Source organism: Camelus bactrianus, chromosome 13 (assembly GCF_048773025.1).
Source record: "Camelus bactrianus isolate YW-2024 breed Bactrian camel chromosome 13, ASM4877302v1, whole genome shotgun sequence".
Taxonomy (NCBI): Eukaryota; Metazoa; Chordata; class Mammalia; order Artiodactyla; family Camelidae; genus Camelus; species Camelus bactrianus.
The window spans coordinates 7,887,783-7,907,550 of record NC_133551.1 but is presented as its reverse complement, the minus strand read 5'-3'; the positions used below and the strand labels follow the sequence as shown (position 1 = coordinate 7,907,550).

The following is a 19,768-nucleotide window of genomic DNA, read 5'->3' as shown; positions in this document are numbered from 1 at the left end:
CTAAACAATATCAAATATTATCTTAATATTGAATATTTTCCAGTTCACGTGACGCTGAAAGTCAATTTGTTCAGTTTTTATTTTAAAAATACTTAATTTTCAAGCTCCTATTTTTTACGTCAATTAAGCAGATCTCTTGGACTTTGATTTTTTTAGCTGTAGAAATATCTCACATCAATAATGTGTACACAGTCTTATAAACAGACAAAAGCTAGAGATCTCATAGCTTCACTTTAAAACTTACTTATAAGATAGGTATAATAATAGTTGGAGTAAAGTGAATTTGCTTGCTCAAATCACTAAGGCTTGCTATTTATGAAACAGACATTTAAGATTTCTTGACAAAGTCTGAAGGACACGTCAGAGTTCTGAGTTCTAAGTTTTAAAATGCCAAAAATTTCTTGGCCTTAAATTTTATTTCGTTGAGCTAATTAGGCTCAGTCCTAGGTCACTGTTTGCTGTATTTACATTTCTGATCTGCAAGACAAAGACACAATCTTCCAATTCCCCGGAGAACTGCTCTGTCACCCAGACCCAATTTTCCTTCCTTAATTGGCATTTTTTATCAGTGAGAAGAGCTGTAAACAAAGAATTCCGTGTTTTAAAACCTTAAGGTTTAATTTATCATGTTTTCCAAAGCTTGCATAAGGCATTTAGTAAGGTCTCTTTTTCTTGAGTTATAAGTTAAACCCAGGGTAAACCTCTTATTATATTTTTTTATTAGCCACTGAATATTAGTTTTTAGTTTTACGTTATACTGGACAGCTCATGTAACTCTGTTGGTTTCTTTTACTTTGTTCAATTAATATTTTCTGAGGGACAGATTTGTGCCCAGACTTATAACACCAAGAAGGGGACGCGTTTTTCCATTGAAACATATCTATCCCACAACATAATTAAGCAAAAGTTTTATATAAAGACCATTTAAATATACCAATTTTACAAACTTTTATCTCAATTTTATTAAATCTTATACCTTTAATTTTTATATTTATGTTTTAATCAATAATTCTTATTTCTAGAAGGAGTGCCAGAAGCCTTTTTTTTTTTTTTTTTTGGTGCATTGTATCTAATTTTATAGAAAAGTCTCTAGGATGCCCAAGTTTCAGCCAAAGAGCTTAGACCCTTCTCAATTTTTACTTTGATTAATTGGTCTGTTGTCCCAATCATTGATCAAATATTTCAGTCTATATATATATATATTTTAAACTGCGGCAAATAAAACGGACTTGTTTGAACTTTAATGTTGGGGGGCAGTAGGTGATCTCTTTGGCCCTTTTTTTTACTTTATGTAGTGTAGTATCAAAACCTTGTACCTAAATCCAAAAATGTCCATTTTATTTATCTCATTCAAAATAACCATATAAAAATATTTATCCACTTGGGATAAGCCCCTTATCTTTTATTTTTCGACCTTTTAACAATCCTTTTTCCAGTTATTCAACCTAATTAACATTAATTATTCTAAGATTTTATTAGCATCCCTAGAACCATTTATCGGAAAGGAAAAACACAAATGTAGCTTTTCAAACCAGTTTTATTTTTTTCACTAAGTTCTTAGCTTAACCATTAGATATATTTTTCTACCTTTAAAATTGATTTTAATAGATACCAATAAAACAGCTGTTTATAATGAGATCTCTTTCAACTTTCACCAATTTAAAAGTTTTTCCAAATTAAAGGATCCATGATATGGCCATCAATTTATATATATATATATATTAATATATATATAATATATATATATATATAATATATATATAGTGATTTTAAACCAATAAGATGAAGAGGCTCTTCCACATGAGAGTGGGGGTGTTGCCTAAATAAAATTCAAAGGTTTACTCTTCAAAAGCTTAAGGCCTTTGTGGTCCAGGCTGATGAAACAAAGTTTAAGATGGCAAAATATCTGACAATTGGTACAAAGAATTGCTTAGAATCCCAATTTATTTGCGTGGCCACCATATGTACACAATACTTGAACCTTTTGTATGGCAGAGTCCAAGGTTTCCTTTAAAAAAAAGTAAACTTATATATACATACATACACACATTTAAAACACCCAGAGAAAGATAAAACATTTACATTTCAAGGACACAGGAAGAGAAATCTAAGTTCCCCCTAACGGGGATTTTGTTTTTATAAGTTCAGAATTCCAAAAAATATTTTTATCAGGCCTGGTTAGTTACTTTCATAGTGAGTTGTTTTTTTTTTTTTTCTAATTCCCAATTAATGCTGTAAGTTTTGTATGTACATAAACCTGGCTGGGGTAATAGTTGGAGGCTGGCAATCTGTCATTTTTTCTTTTCTGTTTTTTATTATTTTTTTGAAAGTTCTATTCCACATTGTAAGTTCGGGTTCTCAGAATAAATTTGCTAGTAAGATTTCCCTCAGGGACAACTCTATGGCATGAAGTCTTTGCCTCTAACACTCCTGCAAGATTCTCTGTCACCAGAGAAAGCTGTTACCAGCCAGGAGGAGGGTCCCATTTTTGGAGTTGAAAGGTTACTCATAAGAGTTTTACTTTTATCCTGAAAAATTCAATGGAGGTAACCAAATTGAGGAAAACATTAGAACAACCTCTTACCTAACCACTCAGCCCTGAACCCAGTGTCCTTCAACTTGGACACACTCGGGACGTCTCCACTGGGTGAGTATTTTCCTGGTATGTTTCCACCAGCCCCACTTCGGACGTCTCTGCAAGGTGGGTATATCCCATTATATTTCAACCAGGCCCCACCCAGTATGTCTCCACTGGGTGGGTAATTCACCCCAGTATCTTTCAACTGGAGGGCCAGTTACCTGGAAACTCCGCCAAATAAAACTCAGGATCATCAAACAATATGTGATTTCCGAGAACCAAGAGAGACTCACCCAAATTCATCTGGACTCCCCGAGGAGGCAGATGGGCCCAAAGGGCCACTTATGGTACCAAGGCTCCAGATACTCGGAGAGTTCAGGTGGAGAAAGTCTGCTCTGGGTCCCTTCATGATGTCCAAAACTGTTGACTGAAATACATGTGCAGCCTAAAGGATAAGAGTTATGTTTTATTTGGCGAGACGACTCGAGCCATGATGACAGCCTCTCAGATCTCTCTGAGGGACTGCTCCCAAGAGGTTGAGGAGGAGCTAGGATATATAGGAGCTTTACAACAAAGACCAGGTTGTTGGAACAGTAAAAGATTGCTTGTTATCTAAAGAAAGCCAGGTATCTCAAGTTCAAGAATTTAGTGCTTTTCTATGTATGGGAGGAAGCAAATATTTTGGACTCCCTGAATTCATTCTTTAAACAAGCACCTAGCTACCTAGGGCCAGTATCCTGTCCTTTCTTATTCTGAGTCTGCTCAGAGGGCACCATTGTGAGTTGCTGCAGCTGCTGGGCTGCAGGCCTGTCCTCGCTGGGAGTTGGCGGCAGCCGCTAATGACTTGGTTTCAGCACTCTTTGTTTACTGACATGGTTGCAGTATTTTCATTCACATTGTAGTATTTTCATTCACGGACTGATTATGGATAATCTGCAACCTTGGAAAGGAACCGAGATGGAATTACTGCAGGTACCTTCTTCTTTAATAAGCCGTGTGCAAACATAAACATGGAGGAAGCATACATTTGGATTTGGTGGTGTAGGGAAGGGTTTCTGCACATTACAGGAGAACGCAATGCAGAATTCCTTAAGTCCACCTTTTTTTTCTGTAGTGGTTTCTGAGAACAGTTTATGGTAATTAACCAACATTGACAAATGGTGGCACACATTGCATTTAAGAGCTGGCCGGCTGCAAACTTGTGTATTGGACAGGTGGAATTCATAGGCAAATGGTCAGGTGGATGGGAGAGAGATGGAGCCTAGGCCTGGGCCCAGATTCCGGTTTAAATCGCCATTTCCTCACCATACGGCCTTGGACTAGAATGCAACCTCTCTTAACCTGTTGGTGAATCTGTGAAATGGGCATGATAATATTCGTTTCTTCCTGGGATTGTTGTAAGTTCTAAAGTGTATTGTAGCACACATGAAGCACTTAGCAGTGTTCACTGTGTGTGGCCGCCCCGCTTGGCGTGTGTCAGAGCCGTAAAGGCAGCATTTGTCTGTTGAGGATGCACTGGTAGCCCCTTGAATATGTTGTGAATTTGGTGATTTCCTTTAATCTTGGTAACTCTGTGTGCCATGGGCAGTTATTTTCATGGACAGATGAGGAATCTCAGGGTAAAGAAGACTGTAATTTGCCCAAAGTCAGACCATAATTTTGGGTGCATGGGCCTCGGTTCAGCATGGGCCCCAGGGCCTTCTGCCCTCTCCGTTCAGCACCAGAGCCAGATGTGTGGTCGGCTCTTTCCCAGCCCAGAATATCGGGCAGGCCGCAAGACACACCTGGCCCTGCTCTGCTTGAGCAAAAACTCCGGAGGAGAGGAAATTACAAAAGGGATAAACATAAAAACAGATGACAGCAAACTGTGATCAGCACTGAGAAGGAAAGGAACACGCCTCACAATGCACAGCTGCGAGCTTTCCCGTCGGGGCTGCTCTGGGGGCTTTCATCTCAGCTAAACAAACTCTGCTGCTCCACCAAGGCAGGAAGGCAGGGAGCGTGTGGCCAGGTAGACAGGGCCTTGTTAATCATACACATTCCCCATTAAGCTGCAGCTGTCACGGGCACTTACCTAGTAAACAGATGTCTTCCATAATCATCACGCACTTTTCTTGGTAGTTTTATTGCCCCACCTTTGAGATGAGGTCATTGAAGCTGGGGAGTTTGCTGCATGCCCGTGATCACCATGGAAATACCCCCACTGGTCTTTCAACCTAGACTGGTGTGGCTGTCATATCCCAGCCCTGTGAATGGCATCATGTTGCCTCTCCCAAGCGGCCCAAATGACTGACATTGATATTCTTAATTCATAGGAAATGGTATGTGACAATAGGAGAAAAAGCTATTAAGAAATTGTTTGGAAAACTAGAACAAAATCCAATTCTTCCCCAGCTGGGGGAGCGTACCCTGTGTCACTCACCCCACTCACTGCGTGTCACCTCCTCCCTGCCGACTCTACGTTCAGAAGCCACTCTGAGTCTTTGAAGAACATTTTGCCTCATGACATTGTTGACTAGGACCTGCGACCTCTCTGTCCCTGGTTAACTCTCTCTTGAAAGCCATTTAAATTTCTTGCAGGCTCCTCCGCTCAGATGTAAGAATATCCTCTTTCGACTTCTTGATGCAGCTCCTTAATGAAGATCTCGTGAAGGAAACTTAGTCAAAACCTGGGAGGTATGCACACAGTGACTGCAACTTCAGCACTTTATGAAGTTCAGAATCAGATTTGTGGGTGACTCAGGAAAGGCTTTTTTATGGTAACAAGGGGAAAGTGAAAGGATGCAGGCTGTGTGAGACTGAAACATCTCTTTCCCAGCCAGCAAGGCACCTGCGTTCATGATGGTGTGTGGGGAGTGCAGAGTTCTCACAAAGAAAGAAGAGTTGTGATGGGAGGGAGGACAGTTAGGTACTTTACTGTGGAGGGAAAAAGTGGGTTAAGCATTTCCTGGTTGAACAAGAGGACTGTGACATGATGTGCTTGTATTTTGGAGAGAAGGGTTTTGTGGGGACAGGCCTAGGGAGAACGCTCTGTGGCTGGGGAGTCAGCACAACAGAGAAACACAGAGAACCGGGCAGACCCCAAGGCCCCTGCTGGGGAAGAGTTTGCCCTCCAATTCGAGACCTGGGGGCGGCTTCTGTCCCTTAGCTGGGGCCTCAGAGCTCCCTTCACAACCCAGTCCTGTTGATACAAGGAAAAAAACGTTAGGCATGAGAAGGGCTGTGTCCCAGTCTTTGGTTGAGCCCCTGGGATGTGTCCCACCAGATTTTGTTCCTTAGCTTTGTGCAGTAAAGTATTCAAGAGCAAGCCAGTGTTGAGGAAAGGTAGATTTATTCACAGAGACACATTGAAAGGCAAGAGAAAGGCCACGAGGTGTGGGGTTTGGGTGCTCAGATTAAAAGTAGGTACACACTCCACAGAGTGTGGGCTTTCTCCGAAGAGGGAGAGAGAGGGGTGACCACGAGGTGGCGCTGTGCTGCTCGTTTTCTTGGGCTTGGTGGTTTCATTTGCTAATATATAGAAGAAGCAGCCTAAGGGCAAGGGGCTGGGATTCCCAGGGAGTTGGCCATTTCCCACCCTTTGACCTTTTGTGGCTGGCCTTGGGACTGCCATGGTGCCTTGGGGCATGTTATTCACCATGTTACTATTACAATGGGTGTATAATGATGCTCAAGCTCTGCTAGAAGTTAAATCTCTTCATCCTGAGCCTCAAGGCCTACTGGGGTTTGAATCCTTCACCATTTTGATGTTAATTGCTGTGGTCTTCCTTGAATGGCTGTGCTCTGCCTCTTCCATCCTGTCTCACTATAATGACACAGAGAGAGCAAAGGCAGGGCCCTGCCTGTGCTCCTGCATTTAACACCAGGATGTGTGGAGTGGGCTTATGATGACTCTGAGTGGTGAGAAGGATGTTTCAGATTTTGCCACGTGAGAAATGGGGACCTGCCAGCAGCCATCACAGATTTATCTCAAGGGCATTATCGCTTGTGTTGTTACGGAAACAACAGGCCAGCCAAGAAACATGCACTGAGATTTATTACGCCGGCGGGCTCAGAGGGGCTTCTGTTCCGAAGCTCTGAGCACCTCCAAGACCTGCACATGAGGTTCTATAGGGTTAGTTACAAGTAAGGGGCTATTAGCCAATAAGGCTCAAACAACAAAAAGCAAGGAATCAGTACACTGAAGCTTATGAATTTGGAACAGATCACTTTACTGACAATTGTTGACCTTGGATTTACGAGTTAGCTTATTAGCCCAGTCAACTGACACTAAACTTCAGATTTACGAGTTAGCCCAGCAATACTTAGATCAGTAAACCGACATTTATCACACTTAGATTTGTGACTTAGCTCGTTAGCCCAGCTGGGCTTTTCCTTCACAGTGTCATTCATCTTTTCTATATTTCTTTTTTTTTTTTTTTTAAGTATTTAATTCAAATTTAATATCAGGTTTTTTTGGAAAGAAATTTCTCTTTTTCTTTTCTTTGGGACTCTTTTGGGGGGGTAGGTAATTAGGTGTATTTATCTGTTAGTGGAAGCCCTGGGGCTTGAACCCGGGACCCCGTGCACGCTAAGCACACCCTCTACCACCCCCCCATGATCTTTTCTTTTTGCTTTAGCTGCCAAGAATCTTACAGCTGAATTTCTAGTCGGCCTTTAACACTTGCCCTGACTCCAGGGAATCCATTTTTATGACTTTACCTCCCCCAGGTTTCATTTAAGTATTGAATCTCCAATTTCTCTTCACTTTCAGTTTTGCCTTTTTGTTGTTATGGTTGTTAAGGTGTGTTTAAAAAAATTGTTTAATTTCTCTTTTAGCAGGAGGCTGAAAGTAAATAAATATGTAAACAAACTGCACACTTAAATGCTTTTATACATTCTAAGCTGTTTAGTAGTTACTTAAAAACCGAATTGAATATTAAATTGATAACATTTTTAAGTTATTTTTTAATTTTTTACAAAGATATAGCTGATTTAAAGTATGATATGTTTCAGGTGTACAATAGATGCTCCATTTATAGTTACTGTAAACATTGGCTGTATTCCCTGTGTTGTAAGATACATCCCTGTAGCGTGTTTACATAACTTGTTGCAGTTTGTATAAGAAAGTTGGGTAACGCAGAGTCTGGGGCATGGCTGTGTCTGACCCAGGGTCACGCTCACCCTGCCTGTCAGAGCCCAGGCCCTCACTCCTGTCTGCAGGGCAGCGAGTGGAGGCAGCCCTCATCAGCGCTGGCACCACCCTCTGAGCGGCAGTGACAGCAGTGTCTGTGTGTGGACGTGCAAAGTGTTTTTCCAGGAGCTTTACATGCATTTCTGCATTTAATAATTAAAGCCCTCCTGTGAGGAAGCGTTTTATGATTTTAATGAATAATACATTTTATTTTGATATTGATAGACTTCAAACCTCCGGAAAATTTACAGGAGTAGTACAGTAAACGCTTAGATACAGTTCACCTTAAAGGGCACTATTTGTCCTTTTGTGTCTGGCTTATTTTAACATAAAGTTTCAAGGTTCATCCATATTGTAGCGTGAGTCAGTACTTTATTCTTTTGGTTTCATAATATCCTTTTTCTTTTTTTTGTTTTTGGTCTATTTAAAAATATTTTCATTGAAGTCTAGTCAGTTTATAATGTTGTGTCAGTTTCTTGTGTACAGCACAACAATTCAGTTAAATAGGAACATACCTGTATTCATTTTCATATTCTTTTAAACATAAGTTACTATAAGATATTAAATATATTCTCCTGTGCTATACAGTATAAACTTGCGGTTTATTCTATACATACTCAGTATCTGCAAATCTTGAACTCCCAATATATTCCTTCCCACACCCTCTCCCCTCTGGTAACCATAGTTTGGTTTCTATGTCTCTGTGTCTGTTTCTGTTCTGTAGATAAGTTTAACTTTTTGTGTCTTTGTTTTTTGATTTTTTTTTTTTTTTAAGATTCCACATGTGAGCGATCTCATATGGTATTTTTCTTTGTCTTTGGGCTTACTTTTCTTTGAATGACATTCTCCAGGTCCATTCATGTTGCTGCAAATGGCATTACTTTATTATTATTTTATGGCTGAATAGTAGTTTATTGGAGAAATATACTACAGTCTCTTTATCCAGTCATCTTTCAGTGGATATTTATGTTGTTTCCATGTCTTGCTATTGTAAATAGTGCTGCTGTGAACATTGGGGTGAAAGTGTCTTTTTGAGTTAGGGTTCCTTCTGGGTATATGTCCAGGAGTGGGATTGCTGGGTCATATGGGAGGTCAATTTTTTGTCTTTTGAGGAACCTATGTACAATTTTCCACAATGGCTCCACCAAACTGCATTCCCACCACAGTGCAGGAGGGTTCCGAATTCTCCGTAGCCTCTCCAGCATTTACTGTCTGTGAACTTCTGAATGATGGCTATTCGGATTGGTGAGAGGTGAGTCTTGATTGCAGTTTTGATTTGCATTTCTCTGATAATGATATTGAGCATTTTTTTCATGTGCCTATTGGCCATTTGTATGTCTTCATTGGAGAAAAGTTTCTTTAGGACTTCTGCCCATTTTTGAATTGAATTGTTTGTTTTTCTTTCTTATTAAGTGTAAAAGCTGTTTACATATTCTGGGAATTAAGCCCTTGTCAATTTCATTTATTGCAACTATTTTCTCTCATTCCATAGATTGTCTTTTTGTTTTGTTTTTGTTTCCTTTTCTGTGCAAAAGCTTGTAAGTTTAATTAGATCCTACTTGTATTATTTTGCTTGTATTTCTATTGCTTGAGTAGACTGCTCCAGGAAAACATTGTTGAGATGTATGTCAGATGTTTTGCCTATGTTTTCTTCTAAGAGGTTTATAGTGTCTTGTCTACATGTTTAAGTCTTTAAGCCATTTTAAATTTATTTTTGTGTATGCTGTGAGGGAGTAGACTAACTTCATTGATTTACATGCAGCTGTCCACTTTTCCCTACACCATTTTCTGAAGAGGCTGTCTTTACTCCATTGTATGTTCTCACCTCCTTTGTCAAAGATTCAATGACCAAAAGTTTGTGGGACTATTCTTGGTAATTTTGTTTATCCGTTCATTGATGGATGGATATTGTTTGTAACCTTTGGTTACTCTGAATGATACTGCCATGAATATTGAGGTGCAACTTTTTGTGAGAATATATTTTCATTCTGTTGGCTGTACAGTTGGCCCGCCATATCTGTAGTTTCCACTTTATGGATCCAGATGGCTGATTGTAAAGGGACTCGAACATCCTTGGATTATGGTATCCAGGGTGGGGTTTTCCTGAAACGAACCCCCCGAGGATACTGAGGAATGACTCTATATGTAGGAGTGGAATTGCTGTGCCATATAATTCTAACCTTTTGAGGAAACACCAGCTTTTCCAAAGAAGCTGCACCATTGCCCCTTTCCAATGGCTGCGTATTGAGGGTTCCCATTTCTCTGCCTCCTGACCGACACTTGTTATTGTCCATGTTTTGATTATAACCATCCTAGTGAGTGTAAAATCAGATATCATTTTGATGTTGATTTCGCTAGTGATGCTGAGCATCTTTTCATATGCTTATTGGCCAATTGTGTATCTATATAAATACTTGGCATATTTAAAAATTGGGTCGATTTTCTTTGTATTGGTCAGTTGTAAGCATTTGTTTTATATCGTGGATACTAGTCTCTTATTAGATATAGGCTTTGCAAAATTTTTCTCCTATTCTGCAGATTGTCGTTTCACTTTAGTTTTTTTAAACATTAAAACAATTTCTTTCTAGGGGAGGTAATTAGATTTATTCATTTTATTTTTCTTGCTAAGCACGCACTCTATCACTTGAGCTACCCCCTTCCCCTTCATTTCACTTTCTTGATGATGTCCTTTGTAACAAATGGTTTTAATTGTGATGAAGTCCATTTTATCTTTCTTGTTTTTCACTTGTGCTCTTGGTATTGTATCTAGGAAGCCATAGCATATCCTTGAACCACAAGGATTTAAACTATGTCTTTATTAGAAAGTTTATAAATTTAGTTTTTACGTTTCCGTCTGTGATCCATTTTGAATTAATATTTTATTTGTTATATAAAATACTGGGGTCCAGATTCCAGATTAATTCTTTTGCCTTCAGATACCCAGGTGTCTCTGCACCATTTGTTGAATAGACTATTCTTTCAATGGAGTTTTGTTGGCACATTTCTGGAAAAATGACTGTAAATGTAAGTTTCCCCCCTAGATTTTTTATTGTGTCTCATAGATTTATGCATCCAAACTTATGCCAGTACCATAATGACTTGAGTACTATAGATTTGTAGTAACCTTTGAGTGAGTCCTCCAACTTTGCTCTTCTTTTTCAAGATTGTTTTGGCTGACCTGGGTCCCTTGCACTTCCATATGAATTTTGGCATCAGTTCTTCAATTTTTGCAAAGAAGTCAGCTGGAATTTTGATAGGGATTCCATTAAATTTGTAGATCACTTTCGGGAGTCTTAACATTTTTAACAATATTGTCTACCATTCCATGAACATGGGATGCCTTCCATATATGTAGATCTTTTAATTTTTTTTTGGTGATACTTCAAAATGTTCAATGGGCAAATCTTGTAAAATTTTGTTAAATATATCTCTCATTTTATTTTTAATGCTGTTGTAATTGGAAAGGCTGAGCTTCCTAAGGATGGGACTATGTATCAATTTATTTATTTCTAGGATTCCCACACAGCAAATACCGTAGATTTATATTTGCTACATAAATCTATCCACAATTCTTCCCACCCCCGTGTCATAAGAAACCAAGACCCAGGTTAAGCTACCTGAACACCTATGTGGAAGTGAGAAGTGAGACCCTTGTTTGGGGCTTTGTGCAGATTATACTGAAAGCTTATTCATTATGGCTTCATCTTAATTTCTTTTAAACAATCCTTTCAGTGTATATAGTCAGATACATTAAGAAAATGCCCTTTAGATGTGTGGAGGAGCTAAGACTATAATTTTCAAATAATTTCTAGTGAGAGTGTTGTACTTGAAACTAATTTGCATCAATCTTTGAAGATTTATGTTTCAGGAGCTTTGACTATATAATACCTGTCTTTATTCAATAACTACAACTAAATGCACAAACAACATGTAAGAGTTTGAGCAAACTGCCCCCGCCCCATACTGCTGGTTGGCTGCAGCTGTAACTGGATTCAAGTCTTACCTATCCCAGTACGCTTGGGCGGATCTGCTCAAAGGGGTTCGTCCAATAGTTTGTCGGTAGTCTTTTGGACAAAGCCATAAAGCATTGATTTAAGGTTGCTGGAATGGAATCTATTTTATTAATATTAAGTAAGCACATATTGAGTGCTTACTGTATGTTGGGAATTGTCCCTTATCTTCACATGAATATTATTTCGCTTAAAACCTCTCATATTTCCTTGTTATTCACACTTTACAGATAAGGAGTCTGAGGATTAGGTTTTCTCTCTTTTGGGGGGAGCTAATTATCAATGATGGGAAGTTGTAAGGAAAAAGATACTGATTCATCCAGAGAAAACATTTTTCTGAGAGTCAGCACTGAAGAGAGTGATCATTGTTTGAGTAAGACGAGCCAAGGGTTGTACGGAGTCAGCATCCCTGTCCTGGTCACGGCACGTGTAGTGCTGCGTGGTGGGTGAGGCAGCGTGGCCGCGCAGGGAACGCGGATGCCGGGCCGTTGGTCTGTGCTCAGTATCAGTGGGGCTTTCTCCTAAGGGAAGTGGAATGTCATTGTCAGATTTTAAGTAGGGGAGAGACGTGCTCTCGTAGATCACTTTTGTCTTGTAGAATGCTTAGAAATATTTAGAAGGCTCGGCAGGAGGTGATGTGATAAGTCAGAGTAGGGTGGCTCTTAGGTGTAACAGTGTTCAATTTTCAAGTGGTTTTCAGTCCCAGGTTTGTGGCTCAGTAGCCGTGTCACTTTGGATGACGCACTCAAGGAAGTGAAACAATTTATCTTATTAATTGAAGCAGTGATATACCGACATCCCAGGACTTCTGTGGAGATCCAGTGAGGTAACGTGTGCACAATGTGCAGCGTGGTCCCCAGCACAGAGTCAGTGCTGAGGGAGTGCCAGTGAGAACCTGGTAGTTGAGGTTTGGGTGGTGTGACTCGTTGACTGAGGAAATTGGGCCCTGAAGGAGGGGTCCAGTCACATCTGTGAGTGATGGGACTGAGCTGGGAGAGGCAGAGAGACCTTGCCCCCCGACAAGAGGCCCTGGGCAGGACCGCTATGGGAGGAGAACCGTGAAGTCAGCTATTTGCAGGTGGTGTTGGAGGTTCCCTTGAAACATCTAAGTGCAGTTCCACAATCACAGAGGTCTAGGCCCGGGCTGTGCATTTTCCTATAATCTCAATCCCTGAGGACGCCAAGTTATTGATCATTGAACGTGAAGACATACTTACAGGACAAGTGAATAGTAAGTATCATCTCTGTCATCAAAGCTCATGTCTCTTTATTCATCACTCACTTTGCTAATTGGGTACTTACAGAGCTCACTTCACCATCCTCACCTGGGCTCAGGCTCCACAGAAAAGATCTTGTGAGTCTCCCTCTTTTCCAGAAGAAAACACATTTAGCTGGAAGACTTCTCTACTTCGCCAGACTTAGAATTTTATTTTGTTGATTTAATTCTGTTTTCTGTTGGCCGTCTCCTGACAGGAGAGACATTTTACCTCATGGTCAGGTTTCAATTAGCTGTTACTGAGAACTGCTGATCTGATCTATAGTGTATTTTTTCTATTAACTTTGTAGAGTACTTATCATTTTTCTGTCTTTGTCCTTTAATTTTGTTTCCTCTTCAATGTTCTATCCTATTTGGGGCCTTATTTTATTTTTTAATTAAAAAATGTCTGTTAGCAGTTTAGAAAACAAAAGCAAATAAAAAATGCACATGATAGCTAGATTTAGAATATATCTAGTGTGTTTTCTGTCTCGGCATTTGAGGGTTCTAGAAACTCTTGAAAACCATCATTACATAAGTTCCTTAAAATGCTGATTAAGAAATTATACCTTCCTTCCTCATCTTTCAAGCTGCACAGCTAATTGTCAAGAAAGTGAGGGGAAATCCTCAGAAGCCAAGTCAAACCAGAAAGCAGGGATTCTGGGAGATATGCGAGCCTTAGAAGCCCTGGGGAACAGTTGGCTCCTGAACTGAGTTTCAGTTGCCTTGACAGGAGTGCAGGAGGTTGGCCCCAGGCCTCTCACACTGGGAGTTGGATGGCTGTTCTTATGTAAGGCCAAGCACATCCTGAGAATTCTGCTTTATAAAAGGGTGAATTAGAAAGAAAATTAAAAAAGCATTCCTCAAGGCAAGGAAGTAAGGAAAGTCAATTTTTTTGGAAGCGGGGAAAAATAACATATCCAATGTAAGTATTTAGTTTAAATCTGTTCTGGCATGAGACTGACAACAAACTCCTGGCAGAAAATCACAGCTCCTCCCGGAAAGAGAAGTTGTGTTTTGAATGAATCAGTGGACAGCCATTCCGAAAAAGGTCTCCAGAGTCTTCTGGATCAAGATACTGGACCCAAACACCTCCCTTCCATGGTCTCATTTAAATAACCAGAAAGGTTTTAAAGGAAAGAAGCCATAATCATAGTTCTATTTATTGACATTAATATATGCTAGGAATTCAGAGGTGACTATGGAGTTCTCTCCTCTTTTATGGACCTTACTTTCTATTTGACATAGTTGGGGAACTTGGTGGAGGGTGGTGTTAGTCTGTTGCATTTAGCCAGGACAGGAGATTAAGAAAGCAGTGAAGGGCGGGTGACATTTTTAGCTGAGGACAGTCCTGTTCAGTTGGTTTGTAATTGCAGGCTCGTTGAGTTGTCACTGGAGGGAATTGATCTTATGGAGTTTGGACTTAACTCAGGCCTCTTCAGAATGGACAAGTGAACCTGGAGAAAGACAGTCAAATCTGTGCAGACATTAAAGTCCACGTGAACGTGCTGTATCCCTGAGCCAAAGATAGGACAAGTAGGCAGCACTTCTTGAGGACAGAGGAGTGGTTTTTAAGGTTCTCCAAGAATGAAGCCCAGGGAAACGGGATGGCCAGTTGTCAAACTGTGACGTTGCTCTTTGGACGGTGTACCCACCGAGGTTATTGGCCGTTTATAGGTTTCCATTTCTCTTTAATGCATGACAGGTGATGAGGACGTTGGCATACACTTTTGACACCTTGTCGAAGTGACTGGGTACCTGCCTAGAAGCGCGGGCACAGCTACGGCTGCGCCTTACATCTTGCCGCCCATCCCGCTCCCTGGTTCCGTGATCACGGCAGAGTGGTTCCTTGATGACCTGTCCGTCTCCTCTGTGACAACGTAACCCAACAAAATACCGGAGCGTATTAGCTTGGCTTTGTTTTTTTCCATCCTTCCCTTCGAATGATGATGACTGATAATGGACCCAGTTACTTTTGCAGATGATTTACACATAGGGCTTTCAGTACAAACCTCGTAATCCCCACTGTGTGATCTAGAGAAGAAAGTGACATTCTTTCCAAATTGTTTTGATGCACTTATGTGGGAAAATGATGTACGTTTGAATATGTATTTCCTCTCTGAATCATCATGGCTAGAGATGAATATTTGTAGACATGGAATGAGTTTACTGTATTTGAACTGTATGGTCCCCTAAATTCTCCCCAGCTTTTTAAAGTCATCACTGGAGTGCTACCTCCAGAGTGTCCCAAAGCATCCACCACTGCCTGTTCTTCGGACACTGTGAGTTTCCAAGTTGGAGAAGGCTGCTGGCTGTTGAGGCATTCTCTGGAACATCTCTGGCTGGCTGATGTGAGCTTAGCACACAAGACTTGGCAGACAGTATCTTACCATGGTCACGTCCATTTCTGGAACACTCATTTAGGATTTTACACCTATGCTAGGGGCATACGTTATTTCATTTAGTTTTCCCAACAATCATAATTAGATTTTATCACCTGTATTAATAAGGAAACTGTGAAAGCGAGTGACGTGCAGACTTTGGACTGGAACACGGGTCTTTCTGATCCCTGTCTCTGTTCCCTCCCCAGCCTATCCTTCCAAATGGCCAGGAGACTCTTCCTCAGTCTTGAGTTTCCCGCTGATGTTACCGCTCTCTTTGTTTCTGGAGAGGAAAACAAGTCTAAACTTACTTTCCAGTTGGAAATGGAATGGAGAGTTAACGTTGGAAGCCGGGAGAGTCTGTCCTGTGATGAAGCGGTCTCCGAGCCACTTCCATTGGGACGTCACGTCACTGTCTGGGCCCCTTGCACAGCCTGTGCACAGGTGACAGCACAGATGTGCCGAGCAGTCCTCCCGGACAGGGCAGCGGGTTGGAAATGAGTTTGGGTATTTGGTTTCATTACATAGGTTCCTGAGGGCCTTGGCCTGGCACTTCGAGTGGGACCATTCCCTGTCCCACAGACTCATGCTCTGGGCCCGTGCAGAACTAACGTGGCCTCAGCCTGAGACTCAGTGCCCGTGGTGATGAGGAGCATTTTAGTCCAGGGTCTGCCGGAGGCTCTGACACTTCTGGGCAGTGGGAATTTGTCCAGGATGATAATAAATCCTCCCCGAGATTCAGATTTCCTTGCCTGTGAGCCGGGGTAGTAATAGTTTCTGAAATGATTGTAATGATTCAGTAACGGGCACAGCGTGTGCTGGCAGGTAGCTGATGTTTAAGGAGCAGAAGTCGCAGTCACTCTGTCAGCCTCTCACTGTGTGCTCTGTGCTTTGAGAGGTTGTGTGTTTGGTGAAAGTCCCGCCCAAACCCTAGGGTGTAGATGAACTGTTGTTCCTTTACTTTCCCGTCCTTTTCCTCTTTCCCTTCTCTGTGTCCCATGTTTAGGTAGCAGATTCCTCTGTTTCAGGTAATACGGGCCTTTCTAGTAAAAGGAGAGGAGGAACGCGGAAAGGTGGGGACCAGAGGGGGTCTGGAGCGTCTGCACAGCGCTGCTTCCCTGCATTTCTGCATCCGGTCCCATCAGTGCACGAAGTCAGCCTTCCTCTTCCTTCCAGTGTCATTGGGTCTCTGATTTAAGGGAAAATTTTTTACGGGTTTTTTTCACTTACATGTTTCGTTCAGATGCTTGTTGCTTTTCTCCCTGTGCTTCAGCATTCCTAGGAGAGAATTCAGCAGTGCAGCATCCTCTCCGAGCTCTATGAGTTGATCGGCTTCCACCGCAAGTCCGCCTTCTGCAAGCGGGTGGCCCCCGTGCAGCGCGCGGCCCCCGGCATCACGGAGCCTGGCGGTAAGGCCTGCTACCGACTCCTTCTGCAGACGCTTCCTGGCTACAGTCTGTCGCTGGATCTGGAGGACTTCAGCAAAGGTGTTGGAACTAAAACATTGCTTCAGTCCCATTAACCATGCCTGGTTTGGGCCCTGCTGTCCTGTCTCATCAGGGTGAATCCTGATTCGTTTAGAACAGGGCTCAGCAGACTTTTTCTGTCAAGGGCTTGGGAGTAAGTATTTCAGTGTCTGCAAACCTCCTGATCTCTGGTGCAGCTGCTCAGCTCTGCTGTTCAGACGCCAGAGCAGCCGGACATTCCACACACACACAGAGTTTTATTAACAGCGTTGGCTGGGGCTGGATTAGGTGTATGAACTGCAGTTTGTCTCCACAGCTCCTCACTATTGACGCCTGCACCAGAGCGTGCATTTGCGACAATGGGTGAACCTGCACTGACACGTCATCATCACCCAGAGCCCAGACTTGACACTAGGATTTACACTTGGTGGTGTGCACTCTGTGGGTTTGGACAGATGTGCAATGACATGTATCCGCCGTCACAGCATCATACAGAGTAGTCTGTCTTAGTGACCTTAAAATGCTCCGTGCTGCACCTCATTCATTGCTCCTTCCCCTCTAGCCTCTGACAGCCACTGATCTTTTAGTCTCTTTGGTGTTCCCTTTCCCAGAACACCATACAGTTGGAATCAGACAGTTGCGGAACCTTCCCAGATTGGCTTCTTTCACTTAGTAATATGCATTTAAGGTTCCTCCATGTCTTTTCCATGCCTTGATAACTCATTTCATTTTAGCACCAAATAATAGTCCATTTTCTGGCTGGACCACAGTTTATCCATTCACCTACTGAAGAACAGCTTATTTGTTTCTGAGTTCTGGTGATTATGAATAAAGCTGATATTAACATCTGTATGCAGATTTCTTTGTGGACATAAGTTTCCATTTCGTCGAGTAAACACCAAGGAGCACAGTTGCCGGATCATATGTTAGGAGTACGTTTAGTTTTGTAAAAAATTGCCAGACCGTCTTCCAAAATATCTGGGCCATTTTACATTCCCACCAGCAATGCATGAGAATTCCTTATGCTCCACATCCTCACCAGCATTCGGTGCTGTCAGTGTTCTGCGTTTTGGCAGTTCTGACAGGTGTGCAGTGATACCTCGCTGTTTCAGTCTGCATCCCCTTGATGACAGATGCTGTGGAGCATCTTTCCATAGACTTCTTTGGCATCTAGATTTCTTCTTTGATGAGGTGTGTGTTCAGGCATTTTGCTCATTTTTTAATCAGGTTGTTCATCCTTCTTGTTGAGTTTAAAGAGATTTTGGTATATTCTGGATATCAGCCCTTTATCAATGTGTCCCTGCCCTTCACCTGCAGCACCGGAGTTGTCCTTTGGGTCTCAGTGGAGTGTCAGCTCTTCAAAGAGGTTCCCTGTCTTCCCTCAGCCTAAATACTGTCCTTGTATTTTTCACTTTCATTGACTCATTTTGTTGTTTTTAAATAGCATTTCCCATAATTTGTAAGTACATTAAAAAAAAGGCAATGATTGAACACCACCTCCCCCACCAGGCTTTGTGCGCTGTGAGAGCAGAGGCCCTGTCCCCACTCACCGTTTCCCATGACAGCACATGGCACATGTCCATGTAAAAGTGTGTAACGTGGGGCCAAACCTGATGAGCAGCTATGATGACATGTGTTGGCTACCATTTATTGAGTAGACTTTGTTTCTGATCTTAATTATTAAATCACATGAATGAAACTTGTTTGTTTTGAAAAATAAACAACAAAGCACACCTCCATTTGATTGGTACTTTCCACTTAGCCTTCTGACCCAGGAGGGGATGTTCACCATCATTTTGTGGAGGAGGTTGGGGAGGTAAAGTAAGAGAGTGAGATCAAATAAAGTAAAAATGATAACTATCAGTTGGCTTTATTTTCACTAAGACATAAACGTTACTTTAAACCCTATCTCAGGTGTTGTTCTGTTGTTTTAAACATTTCTCATAGAATTAAATGGAAGCCCACTAAACCCTGAAAGGGAAATTGTGTGCTCAGTTCCTGAAAATTGTTTATGTCTATTTCTTGAAATGCACATTTTCCCTGCTGGTTACAGAAATTCGAGGCGAGAACACAGCCGTGCGCTGTGTGTCTGCTGGCTTCACGGGCTGCTCACTTTCATTTTCATTTTCTTGTGTTGCAGTTTATGAAGGTTTTCCATGAGATATAATGCTCAGCCATTTCCTGAATGAAGGATTGAATTTTCCACAGGAAATCTTATGAAAGAGAGTGACAAGGCACATGGGTTTCCCAAAAAGGAATACTTGATGTAATAAATTCTCACTATGGTGAACTTTTTTAATACAAGCCAGTTGAAAATTCTATCACTAGGTCATAGGCCACAAATCTGTCTTAAGAATAAAAAGATTCAAATTTTATAGAAGGAGCAGTTTGAATCAAGTAGAAATTATGATTTGTACACTAGTTGGTGTTAAAACTTATACTCAGTCTTATCATAATTGCCTGTGGTAGGAACTGGATCATTATTTATTTATTAAAAAAAAAAATCCACTAGGTGCTATTTGCCCCATTCTTGATGCAGCAGTGCTGAGGTTAGTTAAGTTGGGCCATTTAGGATTGTTAGCTAGGTTTTCCGGACATTGATTTCAGCCTCTTTATCTTTTTTACAATCTCTTCTTTTGTATCGGCCTTTGGTTTTTTGACAACGTGGAAATACTCCACGGATCTGCATTTCCCTTTTTTCCTGTCTTTGTGGGAAAAGATTTCTGAAAGACAAACTACTAGGATATTAAGGATTTTGTGTGGGGTAAGTTTATTCAGTTCTAAGGATTTCAATTAATACGTATTAATACTTGCTATTCAGCTAATGACAGTAAAATTATAAACTAAATTAAGTGTACATCAGTAAGTATAGTACAATCAGCCCATCACCCAGATTAAGGTATTC

At 41.3% G+C, this 19,768-nt stretch overlaps 1 long non-coding RNA gene across 1 annotated transcript in view; it reads left to right on the top strand.

The window, feature by feature from the left end:
* LOC141579545 (uncharacterized) overlaps positions 1-18,570 on the top strand; it is a 50,023-nt gene extending 31,453 nt beyond the window's left edge. The window contains exon 4 of the long non-coding RNA XR_012511113.1: positions 16,671-18,570. This is a non-coding gene — a long non-coding RNA (uncharacterized LOC141579545). The remainder of the gene's footprint in view (positions 1-16,670) is intronic.
* Positions 18,571-19,768: the final 1,198 nt, after the last annotated feature.